This window comes from Rhinoderma darwinii, chromosome 4 (assembly GCF_050947455.1).
Source record: "Rhinoderma darwinii isolate aRhiDar2 chromosome 4, aRhiDar2.hap1, whole genome shotgun sequence".
Classification (NCBI taxonomy): domain Eukaryota; kingdom Metazoa; phylum Chordata; class Amphibia; order Anura; family Rhinodermatidae; genus Rhinoderma; species Rhinoderma darwinii.
In genome coordinates this window covers 88,114,436-88,137,947 of record NC_134690.1, presented here as the reverse complement: position 1 = coordinate 88,137,947, position 23,512 = coordinate 88,114,436, and positions in this window count along the sequence as shown.

Sequence of the window (23,512 nt, the reverse complement as noted above, 5' to 3'; positions counted from 1 at the left end):
GAGGGGGGGTGTGGTGCTTTCTCCGGAGAGGTGTCTGTGTCATCATCTACAGGGGGGCTGTGTGCCATTGTCTACAGGGGGGCTGTGTGCCATCATCTACAAGGGGGCTGTGTGCCATCTACAGGGGGCGGTGTGCCATCATCTACAGGGGGCTGTGTGCCTTCATCTACAGGGGGGCTGTGTGCCATCATCTACAGGGGGCTGTGTGCCATCATCTACAGGGAGGCTGTGTGATCAGTTTTTAATGGCCATTTTTTTTTCACTGTCGTGTGAATGTAGCCTAAGCTCTGGATCGCCTCCATTTTAATGCTCCATAAAGTTACCAGACTATTATCCGCGCACCGAGAGTTTATTGGACACATGGACGGCCTGGTGAGCAGATGAACTTCTTGTTTCTTTGTTTGGATGTAGGAATCCTTATCCTGACTCTGATAACTTGCTGCAGCGTGATAACTTATCACTTAAGTCATTGAAAACCATTGAAAAAGTTAAATTAAAGTTTCTTGACACTGTGTATTCAATGTATTTAACCCCTTTGCGCTCAGCGACGGAATATTACGTCGCAGGGAAAATGCATCGCTATTTTCCAATCACGCGTGCACAAGTTGTGACAGCTGCTGTTTCCGACAGCAGGCTATCACAGCTCAATACGTCGGGACCTGTCGCGATGGTCCCGCCTCCATGATCGCCACTATTTGTCAGTCAGTGAGTAACTGTCCAATAGTAGCGATCGGCCTCTTCACTTCCTCTCCCTGACATCACATCCTGCGGCACCTGCCCTGAACGCCTCTGTTGGAGATAGAAGAAAAAGAGTGAAAAAAAGTGAAAAAAATTGAAAAAAATACTTTTTTCTGCTTCCCACCTCCCCAATCCACTGCCCAGTCCTGTACCCTTCCTCCTTGTGTTCCCCCCACGTTTTTGGTCAGTTATCTCCTATCACTGACCACTTCTTAGTCTTCAGGACCAATTTCTTGGTCGCTGGGGATTATTTTTTTCTTTTTTTTCTAAACATATAAAATAAAAAAATATATAATTTTTTTTTAAAAAACAACCTGTTAATTTAGACAATTTAACTGGTTAGTTTAGTATTAGAGTTAGTTAGTGTCAGGGAACCGTCAAAAAGCGTAGTTCGGTATAGCGTCAAGGAATTTAGCGTCAGGAATCCGTCACCGTAGTTAGATCTAGTGTTAGGGGCCCTTCACCATAGTTAGATTTAGCGTCAGGGAAGCTCGGAATAATCTAGATAGTTTTAGTGTCAGGCACCCGTCACCGTAGTTAGGTTTAGTGTTAGGGAAGCTCGGAAAAATCTAGTTAGGTCTAGAAGGACAAGAGAGATGTTCTTGTATTAACAACAATACATGGCCACACCAGTACCCATGTACCTGTATGAGGTACCAGTACAGAGATCCCCAAACCAGACTGCATCCTGGACTACAATAGGTACATGGGAGGGGTTGACTTGTCAGATCAAGTCCTGAAGCCCTACAGCGCCATTCGGAAATCGAGGTTGTGCTATAAGAAGCTGGCCGTGCACATCATACAGATGGCATTGTACAATGCGTACGTGCTACGTCGATGTGCAGGCCAGAGGGGAACTTTCCTGGAATTTCATGAGGTGGTTATCAAGAATCTAATCTTTAGGGACCAAGACGAGGGAGCACCCAGTACTTCTGGAAGCGAGGCCACACGCATCGTACCAGGGCAAAACTTTCCAGGAGAAGTTCCCCAAACTGGCAAGAAGGGAAAAAGTCAAAAGAGGTGCAGAGTCTGCTTAAAGAGGGGGATAGGGAGGCAAACAATATACCAATGCGACACGTGTCCCGAAAAACCAGGGCTCTGTATGAAAGATTGTTTTCAAATTTATCATACATCCCTTAATTTTTAATTTACCCTGTGGATACTCTCCGCACAGCTTATCCCCCCCATCTTTCCCTTCTGAGCCCTGCCGTGTGCCCAGGCAGCTAATAACAGCCACATGTAGGGTATTGCCGTACCCGGGAGAACCCACATTACAGCTTATGGGGTGTATATCTCCGGTGGCACATGCTGGACACCATATCGGACACTGACATGCCATATATATATATAAAATTGCAAATCTCACTCTGCACCATCTGCTGCGCATTATCTTTTACACAGTACCTGTGGGGTCAAAATGCTCACTACACCTCTAGATGAATGTCTTAAGGGGTGTAGTTTTTAAAATGGGGTCACTTCTCGGGGGTTTCAACTGTACTGATACCTCAGGGGCTTCTGCATACATGACTTGGCACCAGAAAAGCTCCAGTTGGCCAAATGGTGGTCCTTTCCTTCTGAGCCCTGCCATGTGCCCAGGCAGCTAATAACAGCCACATGTAGGGTATTGCCGTACCCGGGAGAACCCACATTACAGCTTATGGGGTGTATATCTCCGGTGGCACATGCTGGACACCATATCGGACACTGACATGGCATAGATATATATAGAAAATTGCAAATCTCACTCTGCACCATCTGCTGCGAATTATCTTTTACACAGTACCTGTGGGGTCAAAATGCTCACTACACCTCTAGATGACCGTCTTAAGGGGTGTAGTTTTTAAAATGGGGTCACTTCTCGGGGGTTTCAACTGTACTGGTACCTCAGGGGCTTCTGCATACATGACTTAGCACGAGAAAAGCTCCAGTAGGCCAAATGGTTGTCCTTTCCTTCTGAGCCCTGTCGTGCGCCCAGGTAGCTAATAACAGCTACATGTTGGGTATTGCCGAATCCCGGGAGAACCCACATTACAGCTTATGCGGTGTATATTTCCGGTGGCACATGCTGAGCACACTATATCGGACACTGACATGCCATATACACTACCGTTCAAAAGTTTGGGGTCACCCAATTTTGTGTTTTCCATGAAAACTCACACTTATATTTATCAAATGAGTTGCAAAATGACTAGACAATATAGTCAAGACATTGAAAAGGTTAGAAATAATGATTTTTATTTCAAATAATAATTTTCTCCTTCAAACTTTGCTTTCGTCAAAGAATGCTCCATTTGCATCAATTACAGCATTGCAGACCTTTGGCATTCTAGCTGTTAATTTGCTGAGGTAATCGGGACAAATTTCACCCCATGCTTCCAGAAGCCCCTCCCACAAGTTGGATTGGCTTGATGGGCACTTCTTGCGTACCATGCGGTCAAGCTGCTCCCACAACAGCTCTATGGGGTTGAGATCTGGTGACTGCTGCCTGCTTCTTCCCTAAATAGTTCTTGCATAATTTGGAGGTGTGCTTTGGGTCATTGTCCTGTTGTAAGATGAAATTGGCTCCAATCAAGCGCTGTCCACAGGGTATGGCATGGCGTTGCAAAATGGAGTGATAGCCTTCCTTATTCAAAATTCCCTTTACCTTGTACAAATCTCCCACTGTACCAGCACCAAAGCAACCCCAGACCATCACATTACCTCCACCATGCTTGGCAGATGGCGTCAGGCACTCTTCCAGCATCTTTTCAGTTGTTCTGCGTCTCACAAATGTTCTTCTGTGTGATCCAAACACCTCAAACTTCGATTCGTCTGTCCATAACACTTTTTTCCAATCTTCCTCTGTCCAATGTCTGTGTGCTTTTGCCCATATTAATCTTTTCCTTTTATTAGCCAGTCTCAGATATGGCTTTTTCTTTGCCACTCTGCCCTGAAGGCCAGCATCCCGGAGTCGCCTCTTCAATGTAGACGTTGACACTGGCGTTTTGCGGGTACTATTTAATGAAGCTGCCAGTTGAGGACCTGTGAGGCGTCTATTTCTCAAAGTAGAGACTCTAATGTACTTGTCTTGTTGCTCAGTTGTGCAGCGGGGCCTCCCACTTCTCTTTCTACTCTGGTTAGAGCCTGTTTGTGCTGTCCTCTGAAGGGAGTAGTACACACCGTTGTAGGAAATCTTCAGTTTCTTGGCAATTTCTCGTATGGAGTAGCCCTTCATTTCTAAGAACAAGAATAGACTGTCGAGTTTCACATGAAAGCTCTCTTTTTCTAGCCATTTTGAGAGTTTAATCGAACCCACAAATGTAATGCTCCAGATTCTCAACTAGCTCAAAGGAAGGGCAGTTTTATAGCTCCTCTAAACAGCAAAACTGTTTACAGCGGTGCTAACATAATTGCACAAGGGTTTTCAAGTGTTTTCTAATCATCCATTAGCCTTCTAACACAGTTAGCAAACACAATGTACCATTAGAACACTGGAGTGATGGTTGCTGGAAATGGGCCTCTATACACCTATGTAGATATTGCATTAAAAAACAGACGTTTGCAGCTAGAATAGTCATTTACCACATTAACAATGTATAGAGTGTATTTCTGATTAATTTAATGTTATCTTCATTGAAAAAAACTGTGCTTTTCTTTAAAAAATAAGGAAATTTCTAAGTGACCCTAAACTTTTGAACGGTAGTGTATATATAATTCATTGTCTAAAACAATAGATCATAATAAAACACACATATAAAAGAGAGATAGAGGGTCTCTTGAGGTACAACGGGTTTAGGGGAAACAGAACCCCTTTATCAAGTAAACATGAGACCATAGCCTTTAACCCCTTCCCCCTGCTTGCATTCTGGGCCCTAATGACCAAGCCATTTTTTACGTTTTTCCATTGTCAAATTCAAAGAGCTATAACTGTTTTATTTGTGTGTCGACATACAGTGGAGGAAATAAGTATTTGATCCCTTGCTGATTTTGTAAGTTTTCCCACTTTCAAAGTCATGAACAGTCTAGAATTTTTAGGCTAGGTTAATTTTACCAGTGAGAGATAGATTATATAAAAAAAAAAAAAAGAAAATCACATTGTCAAAATTATATATATTTATTTGCATTGTGCACAGAGAAATAAGTATTTGATCCCCTACTAACCATTAAGAGTTCAGCCTCCTCCAGACCAGTTACACGTTCCAAATCAACCTGGTGCCTGCATTAAAGACAGCTGTCTTAAATGGTCACCTGTATAAAAGACTCCTGTCCACAGACTCAATGAATCAGTCTGACTCTAACCTCTACAACATGGGCAAGACCAAAGAGCTTTCTAAGGATGTCAGGGACAAGATCATAGACCTGCACAAGGCTGGAATGGGCTACAAAACCATAAGTAAGATGCTGGGTGAGAAGGAGACAACTGTTGGTGAAATAGTAAGAAAATGGAAGACATACAAAATGACTGTCAATCGACATCGATCTGGGGCTCCATGCAAAATCTCACCTCGTGGGGTAACCTTGATCCTGAGGAAGGTGAGAGCTCAGCCGAAAACTACACGGGGGGGAACTTGTTAATGATCTCAAGGCAGCTGGGACCACAGTCACCAAGAAAACCATTGGTAACACATTACGCCGTAATGGATTAAAATCCTGCAGTGCCCGCAAGGTCCCCCTGCTCAAGAAGGCACATGTACAGGCCCGTCTGAAGTTTGCAAATGAACATCTGGATGATTCTGAGAGTGATTGGGAGAAGGTGCTGTGGTCAGATGAGACTAAAATTGAGCTCTTTGGCATTAACTCAACTCGCCGTTTTTGGAGGAAGAGAAATGCTGCCTATGACCCAAACAACACCATCCCCACTGTCAAGCATGGAGGTGGAAACATTATGTTTTGGGGGGTGTTTCTCTGCTAAGGGCACAGGACTACTTCACCGCATCAATGGGAGAATGGATGGAGCCATGTACCGTCAAATCCTGAGTGACAACCTCCTTCCCTCCACCAGGACATTAAAAATGGCTCGTGGCTGGGTCTTCCAGCACGACAATGACCCGAAACATACAGTCAAGGCAACAAAGGAGTGGCTCAAAAAGAAGCACATTAAGGTCATGGAGTGGCCTAGCCAGTCTCCAGACCTTAATCCCATCGAAAACTTATGGAGGGAGCTGAAGATCCGAGTTGCCAAGCGACAGCCTCGAAATCTTAATGATTTACAGATGATCTGCAAACAGGAGTGGGCCAAAATTCCATCTAACATGTGTGCAAACCTCATCATCAACTACTAAAAATGTCTGACTGCTGTGCTGGCCATCAAGGATTTTGCCACTCAGTATTAAGTCTTGTTTGCCAAAGGGATCAAATACTTATTTCTCTGTGCACAATGCAAATAAATATATATAATTTTGACAATGTGATTTTTTTTTTTTTTTTTTATATAATCTATCTCTCACTGGTAAAATTAACCTAGCCTAAAAATTCTAGACTGTTCATGTCTTTGACAGTGGGCAAACTTACAAAATTGTTCGGGTACTAATCAGTCTCAACCGGCAGGGATAATACGCTGAGTTCGTACGAAAGGAATCACACCACACAAAGTCTGGTACAAAGCTCCTCACTCAGTGTCAGGAGAGGCGTCACTGCTTTATTACACACATTTGTTCTATATCTCCTTTCTCCTGGGGGTGGGTACATGTTATCACACTTTTATAAAAGCACGTATCACTGTAAGCCTCTTGTTACTTGTGTCATCCTTGGATAGGTTCACCCTTATCTGGTCCTTTAGATATGTCTTCATAGTTCATAGTTCGTTCATACCAGGAAGTGACTTGTTATTGTATTAGGGCGTAGTCCCTGTTCAGGGGCCATCTTGCCACGTATACTTATCTAATGCTACTATTGCTTCATCACAATTATGTACACAACTCCTAAGTCTATATTTTATTAAAGAAAGAAAATTATTATAAACATTAACTTTTGTCCACTCCATCCTTCACAAAATCAGCAAGGGATCAAATACTTATTTCCTTCACTGTAGCTGTATAAGGTCTTGTTTTTTGCGGGACAAGTTGTACTTTATAATAGCACCATTTTGGGGTACATATAATTTATTCATTAACTTTTATTAACTTTTTTTTGGGGGGGGATAGAAGAAAACCTGAAATTTTACCACTCTTTTTTTGGACCCTAAATCTACGTAGTTTATCGTGTGGTATAAATAACACAATAACTTTATTCAGTGGGTTGTTACGATTGCAAAGATACCAAACTTGTATAGATTTGGTATGTTTTACTACTTACACAGTAAAAACACTTTTTTTTCAAAATTATTTGTTCTTGCGTCTCCGTATTTGGAGAGCCATAACTATTTTATTGTTCCACAGATGCAGTTGTATGAGAGCTTGTTTTTGCGGGACGACTTGTAGTTTTTATTGGTACCATTTAAGAGCATATGCAAGTTTTTGATCACTTTTTATCACATTTTTTTAACTCATGATTAACAGAAAACAGCAATTTTTCCATTGTTTTTTATTTTATTTTTTACGGCGTTCACCGTTCGGGTTAAATAACTTATCAGCTTTATAGTCGGGGTCTTTACGGACGCGGCGATACCAAATATGTGTAACTTTTTTGCTTTATTGTGTTTTTTTAATAGTAAAGCATTTTGTAAGGAGAAAAAGATGGTTTTTCATATTTTTTTTTCCACACTAGGGGACTTTAATATGCGATCATCCAATCGCTATTATAATACACTGCAATACTTTTGTAATACTTTTGTATTGCAGTGTATTACTGTCTGTCCGATTAAAATGGACAGGCACCTGCTAGGACATGCCTCTGGCATAGCCTAGCAGGCATTCACTACAGGCAGACCTGGGGGCCTTTATTAGACCCCCGGCTGCCATCTGAGACACAGACACTCGGCGATCCCATCGCCGGGTGTCGGTGGGATGAGAGGGAGCTCCATCCCTCTTTCCAAAACCACTCAGATGCGATCCACGCTATTCAGCACCGCATCTGAAGGGTTAAACGGGTGAGATCGATACTAATATCGATCTCACCCGGTCGAGCAGGGATGCCCCCAGCCCTCAGCTACCTCTGGCAGCTGAGAGCAGAGAGATTTGACAGTTCCCTGTTCTGTTTACGTTATTCTGATGCAGCGCCGTGGAATGGCGGTGCTGTAGAATAAAGCCAACTAATGACCGTGGTGAAAAGGCTTATCGGCGGTCATTAAGGGGTTAATGACCGCCGTAAAAAGGCATATTGTCATTAAGGGGTAATATTCACAGTGTTAGGCGGTCATCTCCAGTTTACTGTAGTATCAATTTTATTATTACACCAAAATTTATATTATATTATATAATATAATAATATATTATATAATATATATATTATTATATTATACCTGTTAGGAGATTATGTCACCCCCAGACGAAGGCTGTGCCGAAACGTGCGTCGTGGTTGGCGCCATCCCGGTTGTGTCATACAGATGGTTATATATTGCGGCTTGTTATTTCATATGCTGTACTCTTTGGAACATGTGTTGCAACTATCCTAGGACCACCACTACTTGTATTTAGTTTCTTGTCCATGTCCTTATCCATCCTGCAGTATTGCAAAGACAATTAATATTATATATGGTATATATCTTTATTTAATATATTGCTTAGCACTTTGCACTTTATAAATAAGATGTATCCGTATTGTTATGGGCATGTGTTCACCCTGTGTATTTCACTCCGGAGATGTTGCTATATCTATTGTGTGACTCTTTTTATTTATTTGTCCTCTATATTTAATAAAGTTTTTTGATACTTTTCAAAAGCATCACTATTGGTGCTTTGTGCCATCACTGTTTAGGTCAGGTTCGCCCCCTGCCGCTAGGGGCTGTGGGGTAACACAGGCGGAGTCGTATGTAGATGCCTGAGGGACTCAGTGGGGTGCCTGCTGAACATGGTGGGGCGGTTCCCTGGTGAAGGGTGCGGGTCCATCCCAGGTTTTCGCGTGGGCGGTCCTGTAAAGTCTGGGTAGGAGGGCGGTTTTTCCACATTTTCCCTTGTTAACCCTCTTCTGGTGAGTCATGAGGCGGTTGCGGTCTCAGTCCAGACTGAGGCACCTAATTAGGTAAACGGGGATCAGTTGGCTGTGTATGTCTGCTTCGAGGGATCGGGGCCCATCTTAAGCAGGAGGTCAGGAAACGTATAGGGAAGGATGAGTATGTGGAGATGTTCTCCCTCCTCCCCTTGGAGAAGTTCTATCTGGATCAGGGGAAGAGGGACTAGAACAAAAAAGGACGAGGAGAAAAGGCGTTATCTCCCGATTCCGCAAATGTTTACCAATTGGTTAATATGGTAAACGTTTGCATTTGCGATTCCAGCTAGTGTGATTTGCGAAAAGACGCCGGAGCACTGCTCGGCCCTTTTATGTTTTATAGATTCTATTGCGGAAGCACATAGGGTGTATGAGGGCCTGGTATGGCTCTGTTATGATAAAGAAGTCACAGTACAGACAACGCAGCTGACACTAAGCTTTATGCAGAACATAGTGGAATGTCAAAAACAGCAAAAAAAATCAAGGGAATCAAAAGAAATTTTATAAAACAACACCAGTCCCAAGTGAATATAATTCGTAATGTTGTAGGGGGTAAGGGAATGATAATGCTGGGAACTCAATCTGTTATACTCTACTTAAACCCTGCCCACCACTGCAGGATAGCTGCTCTGATAACAGCAATCCAACACTCGAGCCTACAGTACCTATTATACGCTAGATCCACCCGAATAATTATTAGTGGGACCAAAGAAATGGTGACCAAAAACATCCAATTCCAATGCTATTCCCTATGTCTGAAGGTTATAGTTCATAAGGGAAACAAATATAGTTACTGGCCATACCAATCAGATCCTGAGTATACAGTAGTAGACGTGTGAGATAATTGTTGTTTGGGTAAATATACGTTTCAAAGATAAGCAACAGTACAGAAGGTTGTATTGATCATGACAATAATTATATAGTTAGATATTCCAAAAAGAAGGACCAGTACAAAATAAAGTTGCACTGATCACAGCAATAGTACTTGTATGTCCCCAGTGTAGAAAGAAGTCAGCTGCATAGTTTAGCTGGCCACCCGATGTCAGTCCATAATGGTGCAGGGGATAGAGGAGTATTCCCTGCACATAATACAAATAGCATCTGATGTCATAAAGTACTGCCCCGGATGTGATGATGAGCGGTACCATTGCACGGTGCAGACGTCTATCAAGCATGTGTCACTGGTGGGAGTATCATGTGTCTCCCATGATACGAATGCCCAGAGTGTAGTCCATGAGGCTTCTCATGACATGAGCTGCCAATGTGTGTCAACAGATAGGGAACCAATAAGTGTGTCAGATGCCGGATACCACATCATCGGTAGCTGTGTATTGTATCTGTAGAAACCTGACCACAAATGTATTAACTCTAGGCACTCTCAGGAGTTTTCAGTGGTGGTCCTCTCTGTGATTTTTTTTTGCTGTTTTTACTTTCCACTGTGTTCTGTAGTCAGCGTACTGACCGCCCCATGATAAAATCACAGCGTACTTATGGAGTGACAGAGGGAGCCGCCTCCCGCTGTCTACCCACTTAAATGCTGCGGTGGCCATTGACTGCACCATCTAAGAGGTTAAATGGTCAAGATCAGAGGTTTCAATCACAGCCGGGCTCCTCCTGTGCCCACACAATCACCATGATGGAATAGTACGTCACGGTGGCCCTATGTAAAGCAATCCATGACGTACATTTATTTTATGGAGGCTTAAGGGGTTAATTTTATGGTTGAACTGTGTATAATCATCAAGGGCATAATAATAGGGGTTGCAGAGGTAAAAGCCTCACTGGTGCCATGCTACCTAAGGGGCCCCAAAACAAGACACTTGAATTATAAATGGAGCACAGTCTAGAAAAATAGTCGCCTATTGGTCAGAGTCTGTAGTGTCCGGAATAAAAAGAATACGTTGTTTCAAGGTAAAGTTGTTATGATGAGACGACCCCTTTAAATACATAAGTGACAGTTTTACACAATGAATTTAAGTGACACTATTGATATAATTGTTCTGCAATATGTCAGCTTCTATGTACAGATATAGTGATCTTTAACTTGACTTTAACCCCTTCCCGACATTTGTCGTAAGTATACGTCATGGAAAGCCAGTGCTTCCCACAAAATGTTGTATACTTACGACAAATGTTTGGCACCGGATCATCGCCGGATCTTAGCTGTATCTTACAGCTGACATCCGGCTGTAATTTCGTGGAACGAAATTAGCTTCGATCCCTGCCATTAACTCCTTCAATGCAGCGTTCAAACGTGATCGCTACATTTAAGCTGTTTGTAGCTCATCAAAACCCCAGCAATGAAATTGCCGGGGTTCCGGTGGCTGCAATGGCAACCGGACAGCTAATACTGGCCTCCCGATCTGCCTAGCACGGAAGCCCATCAAGATCCTTCCGGCGGCGGAGCCTGATCGGCTTCCGTAGCCGCCGGCAAGATGGCGCCGGCTCAGGAGCTGATCCATCATCATCAGCAGTGGAAGTCAGCTGTATGTTACAGCTGACATCCATCTGTAACGGCAGGAACCGGAGCTAGCTCCAATCCCTGACATTAACCCCTTCGATGCAGCAATTATAAAGTGTAAAAAAAAGTCAAAAAAATAAAAGTTTGAGAACAATAAAAGTTTCAAGTAATAAAATAAAACACAATCGCCCTTTTTCCCTTATCAAGTCCTTTATTATTGAAAAATAATAATAAACCATACGTATTTGGTATCACCGCGACCGTAACGACCTGAGGTTTTAAAATATTATATTATTTATTGCACGCGGTGAACGGCGTAAAAAAAAACGTAAAAAACTATATCAGAGTTTCTGTTTTTTGGTTACTTTGCCCTACAAATATTGGAATAAAAAGTGATCAATCCAAAAATGGTACCTATAAAAACTTTCGCTTGTCTTGCAAAAAACAAGCCCTCATACAGCTCCATCGACAAACAAATTAAAAGTTATGGTTCTCACAACTTGGCGACAGAAAAAATACATTCTTTTTACAAAAGTAATTTTATTGTGCAAAAAGTTGCGTTTTTTTGTTTACCTGGCTTCCCAAAAAATAGAAGAAAAGGTAATCAAAAAGTCGCATGTACCCCAAAATGGTACCAATAATCGCTACAGCTCGTCCCGCATATAAAAGCCCTCATACCACTATGTCTTTGAAAAAATAAAATTAATTAAGGCTCCAATAAGTCAGGAAATAAAAAATATGAAGTTGTGCCGGCCCGAGGGGAACATTTCTTCTGTTTCAAGAGGCGATTTATCAAGGACCTAAAATTAGGGAACCAGGAAAGGGAGGGCCCAAACATATCTGCTGGAATCGAGGGCGCCCGTATTATACCAGGACAACACTTTCCCAGCAAAATTGCCCAAACTGCAAAGGTGCGGAGTGTGGACCAAAAGGGGCATAAAAAAGGACGCCATATATAAATGCAACACCGGCCTGTGCAGAAAGGATTGTGTCACAGCGTAACACACATCTATGGATTATTTTATTGTTTTCTTTACCCCATTATTATGCCACCTGACTATGCCCCTGATGTCCTCTGCCCAGCTTACATGTACCCCCACATTATAAATGGAAACACCAGCAATAATCAAACAAATCTACTACCAAGCAAAATCCGCTCTCCAAAAGGCAAATGGCGCTCCCTCCTATTCGAACCCTACAGTGTGCCCAAACAGCAGTTTCCTTCCACATATATGGCATCGTCATACCCGGGAGAACCCTTTTAACAATTTTTGGGGTGTGTGTCTCCAGTGGCATAATCTGAGTATGACATATTTGCCACTGAAATGGCATATCTAGGGAAAAATATACATTTTTAATATGCACCATCCGCAGTGCAATCATTTATGGAAAAGACCTGTGGGGTGAAAATGCTCACTACACCCCTTAATAAATGCCTTGAGGGATGTAGTTTCCAAATGGGGTCACTTCTCAGGGGTTTCTTTTTATTATTTCACATCTGAGCTTCTGCAATTGTCAACCAATACTTTGTAAATGGCCAAATTAGGCCTCAATTTTACATGGTACGCCTTCACTCCTAAGCCTGGTCGAATGTCCAGGCAAAAGATTAGTGCCCCATCCATGTAGGGTGTTTCTAAAACCGAGAAACACCGCATAATAATTAGAGAGCATGTCTTGTTATGGTGGCACAAGCTGGGCACCACATATTGGCATATCTATGGAAAAAATCCCATTTTCACTCTGCAACATCGAGTGCACACTAATTTCTACAAAACATCTGCAGGTTTAAAATGCTTACTACACCCCTAGGTAAATGCATTGAGGGGTAGTTTCCAAAATTGGGTCACTTCTGGGTTTCTACTGTTTTTGGCCCACAGGTGCCCAGAGACCAATCCAGCAACATCTGCACTCCAAATGGCCCTCCTTCCCTTCTGAGCCCTGCCGTGTGCCCAAACAGAAGTTTATGACCACATATGGGGTATTGCCGTACTTGGGAGAAATTGCTTTACAAATGTTGGGTTCTTTTTTTCCTTTATTTGCTGAGAAAATGAAAAATTTTGCGCTACAGCCACGTCTTATTGAAGAAAAAGGATTGTTGTTTTTTTCACTGCCCAATTCTAATAAATTCTAAGAAACATCTGTGGTGTGAAAATGCTTACTACACCCCTAGATGAATTCCTCAAGAGGTGTAGTTTCCTAAATGGGTTCACTTTATGGGCGTTTTCATTGTTTTGTCCCCTCAGGGGCTCTGCAAATGCGACCTGGCCTCCGCAAACCATTCCTGCTAAATGTGATCTCCAAAAGCCAAATAGCGCTATTTCCCTTCTAAGCCCTGCCGTGTGTCCAAACAGCTGGTTATTACCACATGTGGGGTATTGTTTTACTCGGGAGAAATTGCTTTACAAATTTTGCCGTGTCTTTTCTCCTTCAGTCCTTGTGGAAATGAGAAAAAATTTGCTAAACCTACATTTTCTCTGAAAAAAATTAGATTGTCATTTTCAGGGCCTACTTCTAATAATTTCTGTAAAAAACCTGTGCGGTCAAAATGCTCACTATACCATAGATAATTTCCTTAAGGTGTGTAGTTTCCCAAATGGGGTCACTTTTGGGGGATTTTCACTCTTTTGGCACCGCAAGAGCCCTTCAAACCTGACATGGTGATACCCGGACCCGCTAGGAGTCAATGGTTATAGAAACGGAGCGAAGCTCAGATATTCATTCAAGCCATGTGGATACATTGTCCCAAGGGTCCATATCCAACGAGTCTCACATTGTGCCAGCTTATGTTTAACAGCACCTCCCCTCATACCCGATATGATGTGGTCAATCCCCCTCACCTTTAATTGAGATGGATCACAGGAATGATGTAATCTGAAATGTCGGGCTACTGGTTTGAGACCTTCCAAATTGTCCACTTCTGTCGCTCGCTTGATGTCGGACATATGTTCCCTTACTCGGACCTTCAATTCTCTGGATGTAAGGCCAACATAGATTTTTGGACAGGGACATACCGCATAATACACTACAGCTTTTGTGGTGCAGGTTATTGAATAGGTGATGTAGTATATTTTTGTACCTGAGGCATTCGTGAATGTTGATGCCATCTCTATATTTGGACATGCAATGCAGTGTCCACAAGGATTACAGACCCATTTCGGGCCCTTAGTCCCAAAAGGATACTTGGTTTTGATTGGATTGTAGTGGCTCCTCACCAGGTGGTGCCTCAGGTTTTTAGAGTGTCTTGCTGTAATGCTTGGGTGTCTGGTGATGAATCTCTCCAGTGTAGGGTCTGTCAATAAAATGGGCCAATATCGTTTAAAAATTTCCCTCATTTGTAACCACCTTGAGTGGTAGCTGGTTATAAACTCAAGGGCGTAGCTAGGGGGCAGGCGGGGCACGTGCCCCGGGCGCAGTTCAGAGGGGGGCGCCAGCGCCCCCTCATCCTGCACTATAATTGTACCTGTGTCGCAAGGACACAGGTACAATTACAAGCAATGAATGACCGGGCACGTTCCGTGCCCGGCCGTTCAGCGCCTCTCCGCAAATGAAGCGACTGGTACCTTTTGTACCAGTGACGCTTCCGTCGATGAAAGGCGCTGACTGACTGGCAGGGAAAGTCATCCTGCCCAGCCAATCAGCGCCTTTCATAGACGCTGTGTTCAACCCCCTGGAGACCTGCGCAGAAGAGAGCAGGTCTCCATGGCTGCCGGACGGTGTGGGAGCGGGAATAAGGTGAGTTTGAATATTTTTTTATTTTTTATTAAATGTAATAGAACTGTGCGGCTGTATCTGCGGGGGGGAGGGGGGACTTTGTCTACACGGGGGGGACTTTGTCTACGGGGGGTGTCTATCTACAGGGGAACTATATCTACAGGGCTGGGCTATATACAGGGGGAATATATCTACAGGGGGGCTATATCTACAGAGGGGGAATATATCTACAGGGGGGCTATATCTACAGGGGGGCTATATCTACAGAGGGGGGCTATATCTACAGGGGGGCTATATACAGTGCTGGGCTATACACAGTGCTGCTATATCTACAGGGGTGGGCTATACACAGGGGGCTATATCTACAGAGGGGGGCTATACACAGGGGGGCTATATCTACAGAGGGGGGCTATATACAGGGGGAATATATCTACAGGGGGGCTATATCTACAGGGCTGGGCTATATACTGGGCGACTATATCTACAGGGGGGCTATATACTGGAGTGGGCTGTCTATAGAGCACCATATACAGGGGTGGGCTATAGCTACAGGGGAGGCTATATAGTATATAGCCCCCTGTAGATATAGCCCACCCCTGTATATGGTGCTCCATAGATAGCCCACCCCAGTTTATAGCCCCCCCTGTAGATATAGTCGCCCTGTATATAGCCCAGCCCTGTAGATATAGCCCCCCTGTAGATATATTCCCCCTGTATATAGCCCCCCTCTGTAGATATAGCCCCCCTGTGTATAGCCCACCCCTGTAGATATAGCAGCCCTGTGTATAACCCAGCCCTGTAGATATGGTCCCCATGTAGATATGGTCCCCCTGTAGATATGGTCCCCCTGTAGATATAGCCCACCCCTGTATATAGTCCCCCTGTAGATATAGCCCACCCCTGTATATAGTATCCCACAAATAGCTCCCCCTATAGTGCTCCACAGAAAGCCCACCCCTGTATATAGCCCCCTTGTACATATAGTCCACTCCTGTATATAGTGCTCCACATATAGCCCACCCTTGTATATAGTATATACAGGGTTGGGCTATCTGTGGAGCACTATATACAGGGGTGGACTATCTAGTGGAGCACTATATACAGGGGTGGACTATATGTGGAGCACTATATACAGGGGTGGACTATATCTACAGGGGGGCTACATACATGGTTGGGCTATCTGTAGAGCTCTACATACAGGGGTGGGCTATATCTACTGGGGGCTATATACAGGGGTGGGCTATCTGTAGAGCACTATAGGGGGAGTTAGTTGTGGGACACTATACAGGGGTGGTCTGTATGGGGGCACTATCTACAGGGGCTCTATGGCAGGCACTATCTACAGGGGCTCTATGGCAGGCACTATCTACAGGGGCTCTATGGCAGGAACTATCTACAGGGGCTCTATGGCAGGCACTATCTACAGGGGGCACAGTGTGTGTGTTTAGGATACGGTGTATGGTGCTATTATAATTAGAGGTGCAGTGTATGGCGCTATTATATTTAGGGGCGTAGTGTGTGGTATAATGATAACTTTATATTTATTTATAGGTGCAGAAATGTTGGAAAAGTGAGAAGCTGAAGACATCTGAGCAGCAAACTGCAGAAATGGTCTGTGACCGGGAGAAGCCACCATAGAGGTCTGGACCGGATGGAGAAAAAGAACTAGAATCTGAGACGTCACCGGTGAGTCACTTAATGTAAATGTTTATTCTGCCTCTAATCAGTAATGTAGTCACTTTATGATCTGCAGCGAGATGATTATGATAGGATTTATTTTTTGTGAAACAGCATCTCCCAGCATATCCTTATCATTATTCGGGCCATGCTGGGAGCTGTAGTTTTACGCCGTACACACCTATACAGCAGGGGTAGCACTAAATTGAGCTGTATTTGTGCTGGTGTTGTATATATGTACTGAGCTTGGTTCTGGGGCTGTATATATGTACTGAGCTTGGTTCTGGTGTTGTGTATAGAACTATATTGCTTGTGAAATGTACAAATATTTTTATGCTCGCGTTACATAAAAAGAAATGACACGTCGATTGGTAGAGAAAACAAACACGGCGAGGGGGAAGGAGATGTCGGGAAAGAGGTTGGGGGGGGGGGCGCCAAACTGAATCTTTTCCCCGGGTGCTGGAGAACCTAGCTACGCCTCTGATAAACCTTAACTGTGTTTGTGTGTTTGTCTTTTTCTTTGGAAAGAGAAGGACATCTCTAGAAGTGTGTTTCGCCCTGTGATATGCCTTTTCAATGGACCTCATACTATATCTGCGGTTAAGGAAACGATTTTACAATTTGTCTGATGAACAGATTCTCCTAATCCGCAGAAATTGTCCAATGGGGACTGCCTGAATAGTCTGTGGGGGATGGGAAGAAGAAGAGTGTAACAATAATCTGACAGAGGTCTCCTTACGATACACATCGCTTTGCAGAAAGTCATGTATATCCTTGACAAGTTTAATATCTAGAAATTCTATTTGTTTGCAGTGGAATTTATAGGTAAATTTCAGGTTTAATGTATTCGCATTCAGATTAGTCATGAATGAATCAAACTCAGACATCGCTGTCCCACATCCTCCCTGATGACGCGGCTTCCGGAAGTGGGGTGGTGGCCATCTTTTTACCCCCTATCTGACGCCGGTGTCCTCTTTCCGCTTGTGACCGGTGATTTTTGATCTGTAACACATGGGCCAGGTAGGATATAGGAGGGGGTCCCGCTAGGATGATGCCAACCCCAGACGAAGGCATTCACCGAAACGCGCGTTGGGTGTTGGCGTCCTTCCTATGCGAGACCATGACTTTTGGTGTGTACTTATTCCTTACACTCGTCTGTTATCTCATGTTGGCAGTTTGATGCTTGAAAAAGGTCCCAAGGTGGGACAGAAACGTTGCATTTGCCATGTTGGCACAATAAACTTCACTTTTTTCATCTTGATCATCGGAGTGCTGTTGGATTTTCTTCGTGTAATAAAATTTATATATTTTTATACTCCAACATTTTGTGCCGAAGTTGATCATTTTTCCACTTTGTAGTATTCTTCTGGAAAAGAAAGAAGCCAAAGATGTCAGTGTGTCGAAATGCAGACAAGTCATGGCTATGAGAAGTCGTCTTGGCGGTCTTGGCTAGGTGAAGAAAAGAAAAACGAAAAGTGACCTACACTGTACATAAAATTAGTGCCAAACAGCCACAATTATATCTAAAAAAATATATATAATTTTTTTATGCTGCAGTCAAAACAATCATTAAAACCAATGATGAGTCTCACAAGAATCTGCATCACAGGGGCACACTAACTAGACCCCTAAGTTAGTTCAAACCCCTGACCAGTTCCTTAAATTATTACAGACCACAGACAAGACCCCTAAATCAGACCCCAAAATTAATAAGACCCCAGATTAGACTAAAGGAAATTAACTCAGACCGCTTTATTTACTTACTGTTCCTCGCTGGCTTCTCTTCTTTTTGGGCGCCGCTGCACACATGGTCCTGATGCCAGCCAGCACAAAGACCTTGTATGTACCGCAACACACAACATCCTGGCGGTGACTAACATCAAGACCCTGTGTGGCGGGCTGTGAAGGACTTGATGTAGCTCTGGGGCCCACTCACAACTGCGACCAATGTGACCCCTATAGCTCTGCCACCGCTTCCTGTTTAGAATCCATAGCAATGAAATAATAAATGCAATATATCTCATGCATGACTTTCATCTGAATGGACACCATGTAACAATGTGACACTACATTTCTCTACCTTTTCAACCAGTATACTAATAGTTATGTCACTGTACATAGAGATCAGGACAATACACAGTATATAGAGAATTTATATAATAGAAATATATATGGCTATGAATGTATGACATATGGGGGCACATGTATGACAACAATGTGAGTCGATTTCTTGTAAATCTGAATAGAAATTATAAGATCACATTATAAAGCTTCTGGTCCTCAGATTTTGCACATTTTACCCACGTCCAACAGATTTTTGGATTTGTAGATGCGTCAAATTTATGAGAGGCCTGCAAGATGTTAAATGGTGAAGATGACATCCTCCGCCAGGTCAGACATCAGTCAACATGCTTCTAACTCCAGCACCTACACCAAAGTTACATACATTATATATCAATTTTATATTAAAACGCACCATGACATTATTTCAGTGTACTTTCCCTTTAAATTTGCTGAGGCATGAATCATTATGGCAAGTGCCACAAACAACAACCAATAGAATCGCAGGATTTGAATTTAAAGATAGAGAAAAATCATCAGTTGGTGCCAGTCTGCGATTGCTCTTTTCAGAGATAAGACAGGCTCCATTTTGTTCTTCAAAGCGACTTGACAAACGTTTACTTTTATCGGAGAAGACACTACTGCGTATCTGCGTCTTCTGAGAGACAACACCAACTGTCTTCAAGACTTCACAGGTAAAGTGCCGCCATTTACTAACCATAATGACTGATCCACGTCATCCCAGACACAGACACAGATGCTTCTTCCCATACTGAAATTGATTGTATTTTATTAATAAACTCAAAGGTTTTCACCTAAATACCCAAAATCTGGATAAACTAAGGAGACAAGAGTAAAATAACCCGACGTATCATCTCCTTCCGCAGATCTTTCTGATGGATCCCAAGCTGTAGGACCGTATGCTTATTATTATTCTGTATTTAGAGAGGTTTCCATTCTAGAAAATGATATCAATAGGATTTTCCACCATATTCTGATCAGTCTGCCAGGACCATCACCCCATGTCTTCACTTTTACCCTTCGTAGTGGCAATCCCCCCCCCCCCCCCCCCCCGGTGTGCACGGAACTACAACATAGTCTGATTAATTGATTACACAATGCTGTCTCTTCATTCTCAGGATCGCAGGGGTCCCGGAGATCAGACCCCACTAATCAGAATGTTATGTCATATCCTAGTAATATGCCATAACACTCAATTATGAGTAAACCCCTTTAATATTCATAGTATATACATTTTATACCTCAGTGCAGCTGTCCTGTGATTCTTCTTTTTTTATTTTCAACCAAAATTTAAAATTTTCTTTAATCTATAATGTGTGTAAATTGGGTCCGGGGATATGGATAATGTTAGAGGGGTGCTTATTGTGTTTTTACTATAATATATAAATATATTCCTGGTCTCTAATGTAAAATCTGTAACAGGGCCCTTTCTATACCATGTGTTATTTATAATACTGGTGTCTTATGGAAGAGTGGATTTTGGGCCAGCTATGGCAGTAGATCCTTGGTGTCCCTGCTACCTCTGCACCCTCTATAGCTACGCCCCAGTTATAATGTCAGTCCAGCGCACATATTACATGTTTATATTAGTATAAGTTTTTGTAACATCTTCTTCAGGAAACTGGAGGTCCTCAGGCTTATTAGCCATTGGGCCCATGACTGTGTGGCACGGAAGGGGTTAAAGGAGGGATATATCCTGCTAGGGGTGGGTCTGTCCAAGATAAATTTAGGTGGGCCATAGGTCCTATAGGGATAGAGGGCACCCGCCCAGGGGCGCAACTAGGAAAGACTGGGCCCCATAGCAAACTTTTGACTGGGGCCCCCGCCTCCCCTGGGTGTCACACAACCCCCCCTTGTAGATTGTGCCTTTTTTACAGCCCCCCCTATAGATAACGCCATACAGCCCGCTCTGTAGATTGCGCCATACAGCCCCCTCTGTATATTACTCCATACAGCCCCCTCTGTAGATAACGCCATACAGCCCCCTCTGTAGATAGCGCCATACAGTCCCCCTGTAGATAACGCCATACAGCCCCCCCTGTAGATAACGCCATACAGCCCCCCTGTAGAGAACGCCATACAACCCCCAGTAGAGAACGGCATACATCCCCCTGTAGATAACGCCATACAGCCCCCACTGTAGATAACGCCATACAGAGTCCCCCCTGTAGATAACGCCATACAGCCCACTCTGTAGATATCTACAAAGGGGGCTGTATGACATTATCTACAGGGGGGACTCTGTATGGCGTTATCTACTGAAGGGGCTGTATGGCGTTATCTACAGAGGGGGCTGTATGGCGTTATCTACAGGGGGGACTCTGTATGGCGTTATCTACAGAGGAGGCTGTATGGTGATACCTACAGGGGGGACTGTATGGCGTTATCTACAAGGGGGACTCTGTATGGAGTTATCTACAGAGGGGGCTGTATGGCGTTACCTACAGGGGGGGCTGTATGGCGTTCTCTACAGGGGGCTCTATGGCGTTACCTACAGGGGAGGCTGTATGGCGTTATCTACAGGTTGGGTGTATGGCGCTACCTACAGCGGGGCTATATGGCGTTATCTACAGTAGGGGTGTATGGCGTTACCTACAGGGGGGCTGTATGGCGTTATCTACAGAGTGGGTGTATGGCGCTACCTACAGCGGGGCTATATGGCGTTATCTACAGAGGGGGTGTATGGCGTTACCTACAGTGGGGGCTGTATGGCGTTATCTACAGAGGGGGCTGTATGGAGTTATCTACAGAGGGGGCTGTATGGCGTTATCTACAGGGGGGCTGTATGGTGTTCTCTACAGTGGGGGCTGTATGGCGTTCTCTACAGGGAGGGCTGTATGGCGTTCTCTACAGGGTGGGCTGTATGGCGTTCTCTACAGGGGGGGTGTATGGCGCTCTCTACAGAGGGGGCTGTATAGCGTTATCTACAGAGGGGGCTGTATGGTGCTAACGCCATACAGTCCTCCCTGTAGAGAACGCCATACAGCCCCCCCTGTAGGGAACGCCATACAGCCCCCTGTAGGGAATGCCATACGGCCCCCCTTGTAGGGAACGCCATACAGCCCCCACTGTAGAGAGCGCCATACAGCCCCCACTGTAGAGAACGACATACAGCACCCCCTTAGGTGAACGCCATACAGCCCCCCTATAGGGAATACCATACAGCCCCCCCCCCGTCGGGAACGCCATACAGCGTCCCCCCTCCCAAAAAAATGCGACCTACAGTGTGTCCTACAAAATACATGTATCCCCTATCCACAGGATAGGGGATACATGTGTGATCGCTGGCACTGATAAGGAGAACGGGGGACTGAAAGTCCCCTGAAGTTCTCCATGACTAACCTCTGACTTCCGGCTTCTGCGCAGCTCAATTAAAATGAAAGGAGCGCTGGTCACGCATGCGCACAAGCGCGACCGGCGCTCCATTCATTTCTACGGAGCTGCCGACACAGACCCCGGAAGTCCAAGGTTTGTGATGGAGAACTTCAGGGGACTTTCAGTCCCCCGTTCTCCCTATCAATGCCAGCAATCACACACGTATCCCCTATCCTGTGGATAGGGGATACATGTCTTTTGCTTAATGGCAGAGCGGGGAGATACCTCCCTGCTCTGCCGTAGTCGTGTTCAGTGGCGTCCCGCTGTAGCAGCCATAGCAGCTGCTAGCGGAGCCTCCGGCCATGGTGGGGGCCCGTGGCAGCCGCTACGGCTGCTACGACGGTAGTTACGCCACTGCACCCGCCCCACTGAACGTTTTTTGGATAGATTTGGGAGCGGTCTTGCCCATCCTTCCCTACTTTGGGGGCGGGCAGACATCTTCCTCTTTTGGCCGTTACTTGTCCCACCCTCCCTCCCTATTTGTTTTGTGTTGAACCTAATTTTTTTTTTTTTTAAAAAAACAGAAAAGAAAAGAGAAGTATATATTGACAAAAAGTCATAAAAAATAAATAAAAAAAAATATAAAAATAATTAATTATACAATATGTTTTAAATAAGAGACAAAAGTAAAATAAATATATATATATATATATATATATATATTTGTCTCTGAAGCACTATGTGTATTTTATACGGAATTATACTCCATACAATTGTCATGTTGTTTAGCAACTCCAAGTTTGTAAAAGGAATTGTCGTTTTTCTGGTCATGAGGCATTTGATTTGTTTCGAAACTCATGTCACAGCAGGCAGTAATTTGTTATTAAAAGAATTGACCTACATGCCCTTCCTTAGGCGGGCTGGCATACGGGTATAATAAGAAAACTTTATTTTGAAAATACTTAAATAATAAATAAAGCTGTGGCCGACCCTCGTGTCAACCCACGTTTAAAAGTTTAGTTGTGTGTCGTTCAAATTACTTGTATGGTTTATGTATAATCCACCCTAGCCTGTACATGGTACAGGTATGCGCACAGTCAGTCACATTCCCAAATATTCATGGTAATATTCTCTTCTATTTAAGTTTCCCAGGAAGAGGAGAAGAGATGGCGAGGAAGAGGAAGAGAGAGATGGTCACTCTTCATGTGGAGGAGACGTCAGTACAAGATTTTATATCACTGCAGTCACTACATATCAAATCCATACTTAGTGTTACAAACCATTACAAATCTAATCCATCAGCTTCTTATTAACCTCTTCACCCATGAGAATAAACGCCCTATAAGGGTGACGCGTGCTTCTACCAAGGTCATACAAAGCTTAAAAGGAATGTGTCGCTAGAATTTTTTTTTTTTTTTTTTTTTTTTAATTAAACAGTTAGTATATAAATGATTACACATTGTT